The following is a 16145-nucleotide window of genomic DNA, read 5'->3' on the forward strand; positions in this document are numbered from 1 at the left end:
TTCTTTTGGTTTTATGTTAGGTTGAGACTTTTGGCCATCCGGAGAAATTTCTGTAGGTTAGCTTCATGGTCTGTGATCATGGTCACAGATGGTCACATTGTCCAGGTAGGGAAATGTGGCCTTTAGCCTGTAGTTATCCACTATCCAGTCCATCTCCCTCTGGAAAACAGAGACCACACTGGTGACCCCATAGAGGACACGGAGGAAGTGTAGAGGCAGCCGTCTGCCTTAAAAGCAGTGTACAGCTGTCCTCCGGCTGGATTGAGAGTTGATGGTAGGCCAACTGGAGGTCAGTGGTTGAGAAGACCTGGAGCTGGGCGATCTCGTTCACCATGTCGCCGATGCGGAGCAGTGGTAAAATGGTTTATGGTCTGTCTGTAGTCGATCTCCATGCGATGTTTCTCTCCTCTCTTAAAGATCACCACCTGTGTCCTCCAGGGGCAGGTGCTGGGTGCCATGATCCCTTCTGCCAAAAGCCATTTGACATGGTTTGAAGGCTCTGTTCCCGGGGCTACATCACTTGCTTTTGGCTGGCTTGCAGTCGTGGGTGAGGTTCTCGAACAGGGGTGGAGGTGGGACCCGGAGGGTAGGCAGACCGCAGGTTGTTTTTGGAATGGGGAATTGGGTGGTTTAAAAAATTGTAGTTGCCGACCGTGACGGGGTGGTGTGGGCTGTCAAATTGCATTTGGACATTCTTGAACTAGCACTGGAAGTCTAATTCCAGTATAACTGGTGCACAGAGCTGTGGCATGATGAGGAGTTTAACGCTCTTGTACTCTGTGCCCCGCACAATGTCACGGCGCAGCTGCTATGGATCTCAGCTGAGTGGGATTTGGAGGCTAGGGGGACTTTATACTTTGTTGGGGTTACTGCGAGGGAGTAGTGTTGCACTGTGCCAGGGTGAATTAAGCTCTCTGTGCTTCCTGTATCAGTTTGTGACGTGTCCATTTACCTCGATGTCCATCATGGCCCTGGCTAGTTGATGTGGGCTGTCCTGATCCAGGGTATTCGAGAGCAATGTTTGGTCACTGTCTGAATCACTGCTGTATTGCTGATTTGGGGGCGCCCTCCAAAATGCCTGCCCATGCTGCACACGCGATGTTGCTCTTTGCCGTTGGAAATAACGCTGGGGGGTCTCCAGGTGGCGCTCATGGAGTGAACACGTTTTGGTTTTTGCTCCATAAAATATACTATTTTTAACCTGTATCCACCTTTGAACTAACTTCACAGAAGTCAGAAAGATCTTTATTATTTCTCTAATTATACTTGAGTCTGAAAATTTTGAAGAAATGACTGAAGGAAAAGCTACACGAGCTAAAACCCGGGCAGAAGAAGGTGACGGCCGAGAGAAGAAACAACCAGACATTAAACTAAGTGAGATGACCTTCACTGACTTTTTAAAATTCTTTCGTGATGAATTCAAAGATGTTTGTCGCAAAAAAGACCTAGCTGAACTTCGTACAGCTTTAATTGCCTCAGAAGCTGAAACCAAAAAACAACATACCTTAATTGCAGCTCTTCAAACTGAAATTCAACAAAAAGAGATTAGACTGACTGAGGTCGAACAGAAACTTTCCAAAACAATTAAACAGCTAGAAGCACTTCAGCTGAAAAGCATTGATTCAGAGAACCGTTCCAGAAGACAAAATATTCGTTTGGTTGGAATTCCTGAAGGCATTGAGAAAGGAGATCTCCTGACGTTTTTTGCTGAGCTTTTAAAAGAAGCATACCCATCCGAATTCCCTGCTGACCCACCGCTACTCGATAGAGTACATCGTATCTGGAACCGAAATGCTGAAGCTTCCAAACCCAGAGTGGTGATGGTCCGTATGCATTACGTGAGTACAAAGGATAGATTGATTCGTACAGCCAGAAGACTTGGAAATGTGACTGTTCGTGGCTTTAGTCTAAGAGCCTATGAAGATTTTAGTCCAGAGGTAGTACGGGCTCGAAGACTGTTTAAAGATCTGATGTCCGAATGTTTTGAGAAGAAACTGAAACCTGCGCTCCTGTATCCTGCGAGGCTCAGGATTTCTCCAGAGAACCAAGCTCGTCAAATATTCGACTCCGTGTCTGCAGCACAGAACTACCTGTTGGCTAATTTCCCATCTAGCGCGACCTCTCAGCCCGAGTGACCGATAAAAAATGCGGTAGATATTGGTCTTTTTCAGGTTAATAGTCAGATTCTGATTTCTGACCATTCGAAAAGTAATAGATCATTATAGCTCTAATTATCCTGTTCATCTTTAACACATTTTTATATATTTTCTTTCTCCTCTGTGAGAATTTTTTTTAAAATATATAAGTGTATGTTTAATTTTATATTAATCTATACTAATAATATGATTATATTCTTTACTATTTTATTTCTGAGTTACTGAAAATGGCGATTTTTTATTTTTTGTTTATTAAAACTTTTCATGGTTTTTTTTTACATTCGCCATTTTCTCTTTGTCTTTCTTCATAAAGTAATTTTAAAATGATTTAACTCTTTATGACTTTGTTTTATCAGTAGGTACTACACAATTACGATTTTTCTTTTATTTCTTTTTAAATATTTTTCTTTCAATATTTAGCATTTGATTTTAGCTTGAGTTATCCTTTTTATAAGTTTAGGTGGTGGATCTTATCTTAATATTAGGAGCTGCCGTCTGAAGACATGGGGGTAGGTTTAGTATTATCTCTTCTTTTTTTTCTGATCACTCTCTGGTCAGATGGGGGGCTTTGTGGGTGGGGGGTGGGTTTTGTTTTTCTTTCAGGGGTTTTTATGTTTAATTTTCTTTTGTTTTTTCTTGATTTTTCTTTTAGAACTACAGATATGGCTGACACGTCGTCATTTCCGGTCCTTCCTTATATCTTAATTCTTCTTCCGGGCGCATGGGTCCCTGCTTTGGTTAACCCTTTATATACTGGAGGGTTGACCTAAGTAATGGATCAAAACATTAATTTTGTCTCTTGGAATGCTAATGGTCTAAACAACATGTTTAAAAGGAGGAAGGTCTTTAAAGTATTCCAGAGACTGAAAGCACAGATTATTTTTTTACAGGAGACTCATGTGAGGAAGGAGGATAATCTGCGTTTTTTTAAATCTTGGAAAGGTCCACAATTTCATGCCAACTCATGCTCTAAGACTCGAGGTGTATCTATTTTTATTGATCCCTCTATTACATTTGTTCAACATGACATCACTGTAGACCCTAACGGCAGATTCTTATTGGTTACTGGGTTATTATTCAATATTAAGGTTGTCATGGTTAATGTTTATGCCCCGAATGTAGATCACCCTGAGTTTTTTAGATCTTTGTTTACTATTTTACCCAATCTAAATGAATATCATTTAATAATGGGTGGGGATTCTAACTGTTGTCGGAATCCGTTGCTAGATAGGTCGAAACCTTCACAGCTCCTACCGAATAAATCGGCTACATATATTAACTCTTTCCTTACTAACTCTGGAGCTGTTGATATTTGGAGATTTCTTCACCCGACAGATAAAGAGTTTTCCTTTTTTTCTCATGTATACCATTCATATTCGAGAATTGATCACTTCTTTATTGATTCACGTTTTATTCCACTTGTAACTGCTTGTAAGTATGACATTATAGCCATTTCGGATCACTCTCCATTATAACTCTCTCTTAAATTCAAAGACTCTGTTTCTACTATTAAGCACTGGCATTTTGATGTAACATTATTGCAAGATTTAGACTTTGTTAAATTTATGAAAGAACAAATTAACTTTTTCTTTTCAACAAATTACACTACGGAAATTTCTTATGGAATATTGTGGGATACATTCAAGGCTTATATTCGTGGTCAAATTATTTCTTACTCAGTAGCTTTGAAGAAATGCATCAAAAACAAGATTCATCTATTGGTTGAGAAGATTAAAGACATTGATAAGAAATATGTGACTGATCCTACTGAAGAACTTTACAAACAAAGAATTGAACTGCAGATGGAATATAATTTGTTACTTACATTTTCGATTGAAAACCAGTTAATTAGATCTAAATCTGATTTTTATGTGCATAGTGAGAAATCGGGTAAACTGTTGGCTAATCATCTGAAGAATATTTCAGCGAGACGCCAAATTGTGGAGATTCGCAAACAGAATGGAGAACTGACTGTTAACCAGGAAGAGATAAATCAATCTTTCCAAAATTTTTATACATCCTTATATAGTACAGAATCCCCTCAAGACCTTAGTAATATGTTTAATTTTTTAGAACATTTGAAACTCCCAAAAGTATTACCTCAAGATAACTTAGAATTAAGTAAACCCATTACAGATTCGGAGATCAATAATACTATTTTCTCACTGAATTCGGGGAAAGCACCAGGTCCTGATGGATATTCTGTGGAATTTTATAAAGCTTTTTCTTCTACTCTCTCTCCCTGGCTGATTAAGATGTTTGATGAATCTATCACATTGGGTAAACTACCACAATCATTTTACAGAGCTACGATTTCTCTAATCTTGAAAAAAAATAAAGACCCGACCGAATGTTCTTCTTATAGACCTATTTCTTTGTTGAATGTTGATTCTAAGATCTCTAAAATTCTAGCGACAAGGGTAGAAAAGATATTACCATATATTATCTCTGAAGACCAGACTGGATTCATTAAAAATCGTTATTCCTCCTTTAATATTAGAAGATTGATGAATATTATTTACACTCCTTCATATAAGTCTTCAGAATGTGTTATTTCACTAGATGCTGAGAAGGCCTTTGATAGAGTAGAATGGCCTTATTTATTTACAGTTCTTGAAAAATTTAATTTTAGTCCGATATTTATATCTTGGATTAAACTTCTTTATAATTCCCCAGTTGCCTCAGTTTTTACTAATACCCAAAGATCGCCATATTTTCGATTATTTCGGGGCACCAGGCAAGGGTGCCCCCTTAGCCCTTTATTATTTAACTTAGCTTTAGAACCTTTGGCAATTGCTATCAGAGAAGCACCCAATATTACTGGTATTACTCGTTGCAGGGATATTCATAAAGTATCACTATATGCAGATGATTTATTGTTATGTATTTCCAATCCTGAAAATTCTATTCCTGCAGTTTTATCTTTATTAGCCCAATTTAGTAATTTTTCGGGATATAAACTGAACTTAAATAAAAGTGAATTATTCCCTTTTAATGGATGGGTTCCTATTTATGATAGTTTGCCTTTTAAAATAGCTAGAGACCATTTTATACATTTAGGGATTAAGATTACTAAAAAACATAAAGATTTGTTTAGGACTAATTTTTTCCCTCTATTGGACCTGATCGGCAGTTTACTTACCAATTGGTCACCATTATCCCTATCCATGATAGGCCGAATTAATGCTATTAAGATGATGATCTTACCTAAATTTTTATATATATTCCAAGCTATACCTATTTTTGTTCCTAAATCTTTTTTTGATAAGGTCGATTCTAAATTGTCCTCATATATCTGGCAAAACAAGAATCCTAGATTGGGAAAAAAATATTTACAGAAATCTAAACTAGAGGGAGGGTTGGCATTACCCAACTTTAGAATTTATTACTGGGCAATTAATATTAGTTACTTAAGGTATTGGTTGAATTATTCAGAATTATCTCTAAATCGCCATTGGGTAAATTTAGAAATTAAACCGATACAAAATTTTTCAATTAGCTCTATTTTGGGAGCTGCTCTCCCTTTTACTCTTACTAAATTATATAAACAAATTGATAATCCAATGGCTAAACATACACTACGTATATGGTTTCAATTCTGGAGATTTTTTGGCCTAACTCATTTTATCTTGGAAACTCCTATTGTACTAAATTTCCTTTTTCATCCCTCTCTAATTGATCAAGCTTATTTACTCTGGAAAGTTAAAGGTATAACATGCTTTTCGGATTTATTCTTGGATAACTCTTTCATGTCATTTGAACAATTATCCATGAAATATGATTTACCTCGATCTCATTTCTTTCGATATTTGCAGATTAGGAGTTTCTTAGTTTCGACTTTACCCTCTTTTCCCAATCGGGAGACTACGACTGTTTTAGAGGATATACTATATTCAAAATTCCCTCCAAAAGGTGTGATATCTAAATTATATAATATAATTACAAAAATAAATTCTGGGACTTTTGAAAAGTTTAAAAATGATTGGGAAAGAGAACTCAATCTTCATATTTCCAATGAAAATTGGAATAAAATTCTGCGACTGGTAAACTCTTCTTCTCTATGTGCAAAACATTCACTAATACAGTTTAAAGTTGTTCATAGAGCTCATATGTCTAAAGATAAACTCCATCGCTTTTATTCTCATATCGATCCTATATGTGATAAATGTCAATTGGAAATAGCTTCCCTTACACATATGTTTTGGTCCTGTCCCTCTTTACAGAATTATTGGAAGGAAATTTTTTCCATTATATCTACTGTTTTGAATATTGATTTACAACCACATCCCATTACTGCAATTTTTGGATTACCTATGATAGATTTGACTTATTTATCTCTTCCTGCGGATCGTATGATTGCTTTTCTTACACTAATGGCTAGAAGATCTATACTATTGAATTGGAAAGAGGTTAATCCTCCCACTGTTTTCCAATGGTTTACCCAAACTATACTATGTTTAAATTTAGAGAAAATTAGAAACTCTGTCTATGAATCCCCTTCTAAGTTTGAGTTAACCTGGCGACCATTTATTCAATATTTTCATTTGTGGTGAGTTGATCTGGCTCTGTTTTCTTTCTATGATTATGTATGATAATTAGGCTGTAAGATGAGATCGGAGTGATTGGCGTGGTTTAGCTATATCTGTAGGTTTTTTTTAAGTTTTTTTAATTCAGATTTGTTTTTTCTTCTTTTTTGGGGTTTTTTTTCTCTTTTTTCATTTATTGTTATTAATTATATCTTTTTTTTAGAGATAGTTCACACCCTAAACTGATCAAAAATTTTTTTATGATATATTTTTATTCTGTAATATTATTGTTTAATATCTCTGTATTAATTCATTACTTACTATGTATTTTTTATATCTCTTTGAACTGTATGTGTTTATAAATTATAATAATAATAAAAAGATTGAAAAGGAAATAACGCTGGAAGTGCTGCTGGTTTGCTGCTCTCCCCCCCTCCCCCCCCCAACCACCCATGGTCCTGTCGAGCTGTTTCCCATGACTGGAATGACGCAGTCAAAGATGGTAAACTACATACCTTCCCATAGTGTCCTTTTGTCCTGCAGGTGGAGCATGTAGTATTTTGGGCCAGGTAGTTCTCTCTCAGCAATGCAGAAGTAGTCCTTCGGGTGCTCGATGGTGGTGGCGGTGACCTGAGATCCCACATTCCAAGATGGTGGTGCCCGTGCTCCCCACATGGTGGCCGCATTTCCTGAGAAGAAGACCTCCACGTTCAGCTGCACTGTCTCGAGCACTTTAGCCAGGTCGACTATTCCTTGTAGGCTTCAATTGCCCTTTTGCAAGAATCTCTGTCAGGTGTGATCAGACTTGAATCCAGCCACACATGCATCACATATCAGTTCCTCTAAGTGGATGGCAGCAGAGACCTCTTCAGCCGCAGGCTCACCCCAGCTGCCACAGAATCTGCATGTACTCATCCACCGACTCACTAGGCGCTTGCCTACAACTGCCCAGAAGGTACCTGGCATAGATAACATTCGTCAGGGTCCGATAATGTTTCTCCAGGAGCTCCATGGTGGCTGAGTAAGTTGTGCAGTCTCCTATCGTCTGAAAGACGTGGTGGCCAACCTGAGTGAAGAGTGGATCTCATTTGTCTTCCTCGCTCTGCACATCATTGTCTCATGAAAGCATTGAGCCAGTGCAGCCATTCATCGAATTTGACTGAGGCCCCTGGATCTTTAGGGTCAGTATCCCATTTACCCACCTGTATTGCCTTGTCCATGGCCCAAAATTAAGGTGATTAAACTGTAGCATGATCGATCTACCACAGTAGACAAAGAGTTGTGATTAAATGGCTTTAATCACCTTAAGACATCAACACATTCTCACATGTTGCTGGCCCAGTTCCAGGGCAGCTACTGAGGGAGGAGTTTGGGTGTAACAGGTGGGAAGAGGGAGGAATCACAGGTGCGGGGAGAGGTGGAGGCAGGCCAGCTCATGCAATACGTACATAGTTATACAGTGGTTGGACCACGGAAAGAAAATCTAAATCTCATATTTTGTCTGTAAATCTGAATATTCCTCTAATGCTATCTAAGTTCTCATTATTATGGAATTGACCTCCATCATTGCAGATGGAATATTCCAGATTCCAACTACCCTGAGTGAAAGATATTCACCTCATCTCCCATCCATGTCGAAATATGACATCAGGACATTGATTCATTTCCCAATGAGAATAAACCCTGGCCTGAAACTCCAGTGGTTTAGAACAGATTCCATTCTGACCTTTGACTTTTCAGGTGACCCACCAGCTTCCCATGATGTTATTTTTTTAAAGCACTTCTCATCTTTGACACTTTCATCATTCCTTCTTTCTTTCAATGTAATATTTTCATTATCCATTGTATTAGTAAAGACAGATAAAAGGTATTTACTTAATACTCTAGCTTTGTCTCGGCACCCAAAGCAGGCCTCTTAAAGCAACTGGAAAATAACACCAATGTTCTCTCTGCAAAATGTTCCAAATTCTCTTGATGGTAAGTGTACCAATATGTAGGTTCCGTTTCAGGTCAACCATTGAAGATTTGGTTCTTCTCTCTTGGCCACACAGGGCAGCTACGCTTATCAGATGCTCCAAGCTGGACTTCTGAAACCTTCATTCCATTCTGAACTCTGATTTAGCAGGAGATAACTCAATGGGCAGATAAAACGATTCAGGAAGGTGGTCAAGTGCAACATCCCAATGGCTCCAAGGAATCACTGCTCCTCACAGAAGAAAAACATTCCAGGTAATATTGAGTACAAATCTGAAGATAGTGAATCAGAAGCACAAATGGCAGAAGGAGTTCACTGCCTCACAACTCATCGCCTGATCAAACATTGGCCTTCAGAACTGATGAATCCAGAATGGATTTAATCTGTCATAGATTGCGAGAGATTGCTGCAGACAAAGAGTTTTTAAATGGCCCAGAATTCCAACCTAGTCAACAGCCAAATTTAATAGGCTGTATGTTGATATGGAAAAACATATTGATTAGGGGGCAGATGATGGGGAGGCTGGTAAATAGCCTGACCAGTGTGTGACGATGATTCTGCATTTAACTGGAAGGAATCAGGCCACATGCAAAAGTATCAACTGAAAGAGTTGGGGCAGGCAACTTCACAAGAATAGTTCAATTGCAATGACATTATATGGATTTTGGAATATGGCAGGTTCTGAAACATTCCCTTGGATCCCTAAATTTGCAAATAAAAGGCAAATGAAGGAGTGGTTCACTGTACTGTTAATGAGGTTGCTCTACGTACTCTGGATTATTTCATTGAGATTGGAAGCTTAGAGATCTGATCCATATTTTGTGCCAGCAAATTTGCCTCAGCATTCCTGGAGTAGATTTGTATACCATCAGAATCCTCATTCCCTTGAAGTGTAGGTGCTGACCTGGTAATTCTGAAGTATACTGTAAATTCCATTCTTTAATTTTTAGTTTATTTTCCCATTAATTTCATGTGATTTTACTCATTATTTGTTATTTTTCTCAAAAAGTTCTTTTAAAATCTTTTTAATTATTCAAAACAATTCTATTTGGCTTTAAATATCTGAGACATTGAAAACCTTGAAGACTTGGACAGGAAACGAGGCTTCCACTTCCGTTTGTTCCCCTAAACCACATTCTCCAGCTGAATAAAGGTTGTCTGGCTGTTCTAGAAGGAATATTTGGAGTTTATTGGCCAAGCCTGGTCGCTGTTAAGGTCTCAACTTGCCCTCCCATTTAATTATGTCATTGGCATCCCAAGACACATTGAACTCGTTTTTCCATACAAGTTCAAATGTGCAGGTGGAGATTGAGAGTGCAGACAACATCCAGGTGTGCACTATATTAAACACAATTAGGCCCATTAAAATCCAAATCTGCATCCTTGTAAAATGATGCATCATTCTGTTTAATGTTGCCAATTAATCTTTTCTTGCAATCTCCCTGAAATTAATCCTTAATTCCTCCACAACTTAGCTTCATTCTTCTGTTTACACTTCAGTGGCAACCACACTGGTACAGCTACATGCACCCATGATGAGCTTGTCAACTTAATCCACTTTTCTGTTAACTTTCACTCCAGCCTCAAATTCACTTGATCCATCTCTGGCAGTACTCTCCCCTTTCTCACTCTCTTTGTCCATATCTCAGGAGACAAATCTCTACAGATCTTTTCTACAAACCTACCACCTCCCACAGTTACCTCAACTACACCTCTTCAAGATTCAAGAATCAATTTATTGTCATTGTACTAAAACAATGTCATATTACACAAAATTGCTTTTGCTTACTGTAAGGCTGATAGTCCCCATCAGCAGAACTTTCTTGAAGCGCCTCTTATAGTCAGAGATAGAGAAGAAAAAGAGAGATGCCCAGAGTCATTGAGTGTCCATAGATTTGCCACCAGTCCTTCCGCAGCCACACAGTCCAGTCCAAACCATTGGCAACCCGAGCTACAGATCCAAACCTCCAACACGTCAGGAACCCTTCAGTGCCTTCGGCAAACTCTCACATCCCGGTTCCAATACCTGGTACTCCTTCAGCCAGTTTCGAGCCAGTCTCCAGCAGTCTGCAGCCCGGCATGAGTCCCCCGACAGCAGTCTCCAACAGCCCACAGCTTCTGTGGGTTCCTTGCCATGAGTCGCCAGCAGCCCACTGCATCCATAGATCTTTCAGCCCAGAGCCCCTCACTAATCTGCCACTGTGGTCACCATCCCATGGGTCGTCTCCTCTGCTTCTCCCTGTCAGATGGGGTTGGGGGTGTTATAATAGTTCTTATGTGGCTGATGACTGTGACCATCTTGCTCTCTGCAGCCTCTCGATTGCTAATCAGATAATCCCAAGACAGAAGACCCTGTCCCATGTTAAGGATTCTATTCCTTTCTCTCAATTCCTCTGCCACTGTCGCATCTGCTCCCAGCATGAGGTCTTCCATTCCAGACCATTCAAGATGCCCGGCTTCAAAAAACATGGTTTCCCCTCTACCACCATCAGCTTGCCCCTCACCATCATCTCACTCTTTCCCACACATTTGCCCTGGTGGTCTCTGTCCCTAAACCCAACAAGGACAGAATTCCCCTTGTCCTCACCTACCACCCAGCAGCTTCCACATCTAACTTATTAGCCTCCGCAATTTCCACCATTTATAGTGTGATCTCACCACCAGCACTCCTTTCCCTCTCCTCCCCTCTCTGCTTTCGTCAGATCCACTCCCTCCATGACTACCTATAGATCCCTTCCCACTAATTATCCCCTTGGTACCTAACCATGTGACTGCAGAAAATGCTACATTTTTGCCCATACCTCTTCCCTCACCACCATTTGGGGCCACAAGCAGTCATTTCAAACAAAGCAACACTTCACTTGTGAATCTGCAGGGGTCACCTACCACATCCAGTGGTCTCCTCTACATCAGAGAGACTGGATGCAGGCTGAGAGATCATTTTGTTGAGCATCTTCGCTCTTTCTGCTGCAATAACAGTGGCCAACCATTTAATTCCACACTCCATTCACACAGTGTACCCATGGTTTCAGCATTCCCAAACCGAGGTAATCTGCAAAATGAAGGAAGAATATGTAATATTCCATCTGGGCCCCCAGATGGCATTAACAGACCTGCAATTTTTGTTAGAACTCTATCACATTTTTCTCTCCTTGTCTCCTTTCCTCCAGCTCCCCTCTCCCTTTCCTCTCCTTTCAGAGGCTAACCTCTCCCCATGCCCCCTTAGCTTTTTGTTCTTCTGCCCTTGTACCCATATCCAGCTATAACCTCTTACCTGTGGGCCTGTCTTCCTCCTCCTGCTCCTTCTCCCTCCTCTCCACTCTTCTCCCCAATACTTGTGCCTGCTTTTTGCAGATACCTTGGTGAAAGGCTCAGGCCCAAAACGTTGGTTGCCATTTACTTCCTATAGATGCTGCATGACCTGTCTAGCCCTATGATTAGACCCGACAGAGCAGAAGTTGAGATGAATAGCTTTAATCGCTATAAACCTACAGGCATATCTTACATGCTCTTAGCCTGATTCCAAGGCAGTACTGAGGGAGGGGATTGGGCGGTACCGTCTTTATTAGGGATCCTGAAGGGGAGGAGTTTCTCCAGCACTTTGTTTATTGCGCAATAATTACTTTCCTGTTTAACTTCATCCTTCTTCTTCACTGAAGCTTACTCTTAACGATTGTCAAAAGCCTCCTTTGTTTTCTTTTGATCTTCATTTCCTTTGACTAGGCACCTTAACTTTTGGCCCTGTCTGCTTTCCCAATGATGCTTCAATTGGCTTTATATCTGGTTGCCGTCCATTGCTCTGCTCCTATTTTCTCTCCCAGTAAAAGGTCCCCTTTCAAATCATCACTGTTGACTATTGGCCATTTGAGTTCTTTTTATCTTCGATGCTCTTGCTTTTTTTTATATTTCAAACTTCTGAAGCAAACATAAAACTTGGTTGTTCTTGTATCAGACACCAATTTTGTATGAACCAAGCATGTTTTGAACTGCACTATTGAATAATTAATTACCAATTTCTGTTCTCTTGAATTGTGCTCAATTAAGAGTATGTCAAAATTTAAGCAGATTTATATTCTTCAGTGCATGTATTAACATCATAGAAAACATAGAACATAGGTGTAGGAGTAGGCCATTTGGTCCTTCAAGCCTACACCGCCATTCATTTTGATCATCCACTCAGTACCTTGTTCCAGTTCTCTCTCCATACCCCCTGATCCCCCTAGTCACAAGTACTAAATCTAACTCTCTCTTAAATATAGCCATGGAACCGGCCTCAATCACTTCCTGCGGCAGAGAATTCCATAAATTCACCACCCTCTGAGTGAAAAAAATTCTTCCTCATCTCAGTCCTAAAGGACTTCCCCTTTATCCTTAAACTGTGACCCCGGTTCTAGACTTGCTCAACATTGGGAACAATCTTCCTGCATCTAGCCAGTCAAATCCCTTAAGAATTTTGAACGTTTCTATTAAATCTTCTCTTAATCGTCTAAACTCCAGCGAGTACGAGCCCAGTCATTCTAGCCTTTCTTCATATGCAAGTCCCGCCAACCCTGGTATCAATCTGGTCAACCTTTTCTGCACTCTCTCCATGGCAATGATGTCCTTCCTCAGATAAGGAGACCAAAACTGAACACAATACTCCAGGTGAGGTCTCATCAAGGCCCTATACAACTGCATCAATACCTCTCTGCTCCTGTACTCGAATCCTCTTGATATGGACGCCAACATATCATTTGCCTTTTTTTACTGCTTGCTGCACCTGCCTGCCCACTTTTAATGACTGATGCACAGCGACACCCAGGTCTCTTTGCATCTCCCCTTTTCCTAATTGGATACCATTAAGATAGTACTCAGCCCTTCCATTCTTTCCTCCAAAGTGGATAACCACACATTTATCCACATTATATTGCATCTGCCATGCATTTGCCCACTCACCCACCTGTCCAAGTCACCCTGCACACTCTTAATAGCCTCTACACAGCTCACAATCCCACCCAGCTTCGTGTCGTCTGAAAACTTGGAAGTGCTGTTTTCTATTCCCTCATCTAAATCATTAATATATATTGTAAATAACTGGGGTCCGAGCACTGAGCCCTGTGGTACCCCACTAGTAACTGACTGCCATTCCGAAAAATACCCATTTATTCCTACTCTTTGCTTCCTATCTGTCAACCAATTCTCTATCCACCTTAATACCATATCCCCTATTCCGTGTGCCTTAAGTTTGTATAGTAATCTCCTGTGTGTGACCTTATCAAAAGCCTTCTGAAAATCCAGGTAAACCACATCTACTGGTTCTCCCCTATCCACTCTACTAGTTACATCCTCAGAAAATTCAATAAGATTAGTCAGACACAATTTTCCCTTCATAAAACCATGACCAATGAATTCACCACTTTCCAGATGTGCTGCAATCACATCTTTAATAACTGACTCTTAACATTTTCCCCACTACCGATGTCAAGCTAACCGGTCTATAATTCCCTGATTTCTCTTTCCCTCCCTTTTTAAAAAGTGGAGTTACATTAGCCACCCTCCAGTCCTCAGGAACTACTCCAGAATCTAAAGAGTTTTGAAAAATTATCAACAATGCATCCACTATTTCAAGGGCTACTTCCTTTAGCACTCTGGGATGCAGACCATCTGGCCCTGGGGATTTGTCTGCCTTTAATCCCTTCAATTTATCCAACACAACCTCATAACTTACACTTATTTTCCCCAGTCCTTCCATCACATTAGCCCCATGGTCCCCTATTATTTCCTGAAGATTATTCATATTTTCCCTAGTGAAGACCGAACTAAAGTAGTTATTTAATTGGTCTGCCATGTCCTTGTTCCCCATGACCAATTCACCTGTTTCTGACTGCAAGAGACCCACATTTGTCTTTACTAGTCTCTTTCTCTTTACATATCTATAAAAACTTTTGCAGCCATTTTTTATGTTCCCTGCCAACTTTTTCTCATAATCTTTTGCCTTTCCTGATTAATCCCTTTGTCTTTCTCTGTAGAACTCTGAATTTCTCCCAGTCCTCTGGTATTCTGTCTTTCCTGGCTAGTCTATATGGTTCCTCTTTACACTTGATACTCTCCCTGATTTCCCTTGTTATCCAAGGATGTACTCCTTGAGTTATTATTTTTCAAAACTGGGATAAACAAATGCTGTATTTCATCCAGGTGATCCTTAAATGCTTGCCATTGCCTTTCTACAATTAATTCTTTAAGTAACATTTGCCAATCAAACTTAATAAATTCGCATCTCATACCCTCAGAGTCAGCCTTCTTTAAGTTCAGAACCTGAGTCACAGAATTAACCCTGTCACTTTCCATCCTAATGTAAAATTCCACCATATTGTGGTCACTCTTGCCCAAAGGGCTTCGCACAACAAGATTGTTAACTAACCTTTCCTCATTACTCAGAACCCAATCTAGAATGGCCTGTTCCCTCGTTGGTTCTTCAACATACTGGGTTAGAAATTTATCCCATATACCTTCTAAGAAATCATCCTCATCAGTACCCTTACCAATTTGATTCATCCAGTCTGTATGGAGATTAAAGTCACCCGTTATAACTGCCTTGCCTTTGTTGCATGCATTTCCAATTTCCTGTTTAATGCCATCCCCAACCTCTCTACTACTGTTAGGTGGTCTATATACAACCACACTAACGTCTTCTGCCCCCTTGCATTTTGCAGCTCTACCCACATTGATTCCACATCATTCAAGCTAACATCCTTCTTTCTATTGCTTTTAACTCCTCTCTAACCAACAATGCTACCCCACCTCCTTTTCCTTTCTGTCTGTCCCTCCTGAATATTGAAAATCCATGAATGTAAAGCTCCCAGCCTTGGTCCCCTTGAAGCCATGTCTCTGTGATCCCAACTATATCATAGTCATTTACAGCTATCTGCACATTCAAATCATCCACCTTATTACGAATACACCTTGCATTAAGACACAAGGCTTTCAAGCTTGTTTTTACCAGAGCCTTTATCACCATTATGCTGTAAAATGGCCCTTTTACATTTTTGCCCTGAGGTTACCTGCCTGCCTCTTTTGCTTTTCACCCTCCTATCTCCGACTTCTTCCTTCATGCTAAACCCCTCCATCTCTCTACTCCTGATCCCATCCCCCTGCCACATTAATTTAAACCTTCCCCAACAGCACTACCAAACACTCTCCCGAGGGCATTGATCCCGGCCCTGCCCAGATGGAGACCGTCCTGTTTGAACTGACCCCATCTGCTCAAGAACTGATTCCAATGCCCCAAGAATCTGAACCCTTCGCTCCTACACCACTGTTGAAGCCACATATTCATTCTCTCTATCCTGCAATTCCTACTCTGACTAGCTCGTGGCACTGGCAATAATCCAGAGATTATTACCCTAGAGGTCCTACTCCTTAACTTCCTTCCAAGCTCCCTGAATTCTGCTTGAAGGACCTCATCCCACTTTTTCCCTATGTCGTTGGTACCAACATGGACCACGACAG

This window comes from Narcine bancroftii, chromosome 9, assembly GCF_036971445.1.
Source record: "Narcine bancroftii isolate sNarBan1 chromosome 9, sNarBan1.hap1, whole genome shotgun sequence".
Classification (NCBI taxonomy): domain Eukaryota; kingdom Metazoa; phylum Chordata; class Chondrichthyes; order Torpediniformes; family Narcinidae; genus Narcine; species Narcine bancroftii.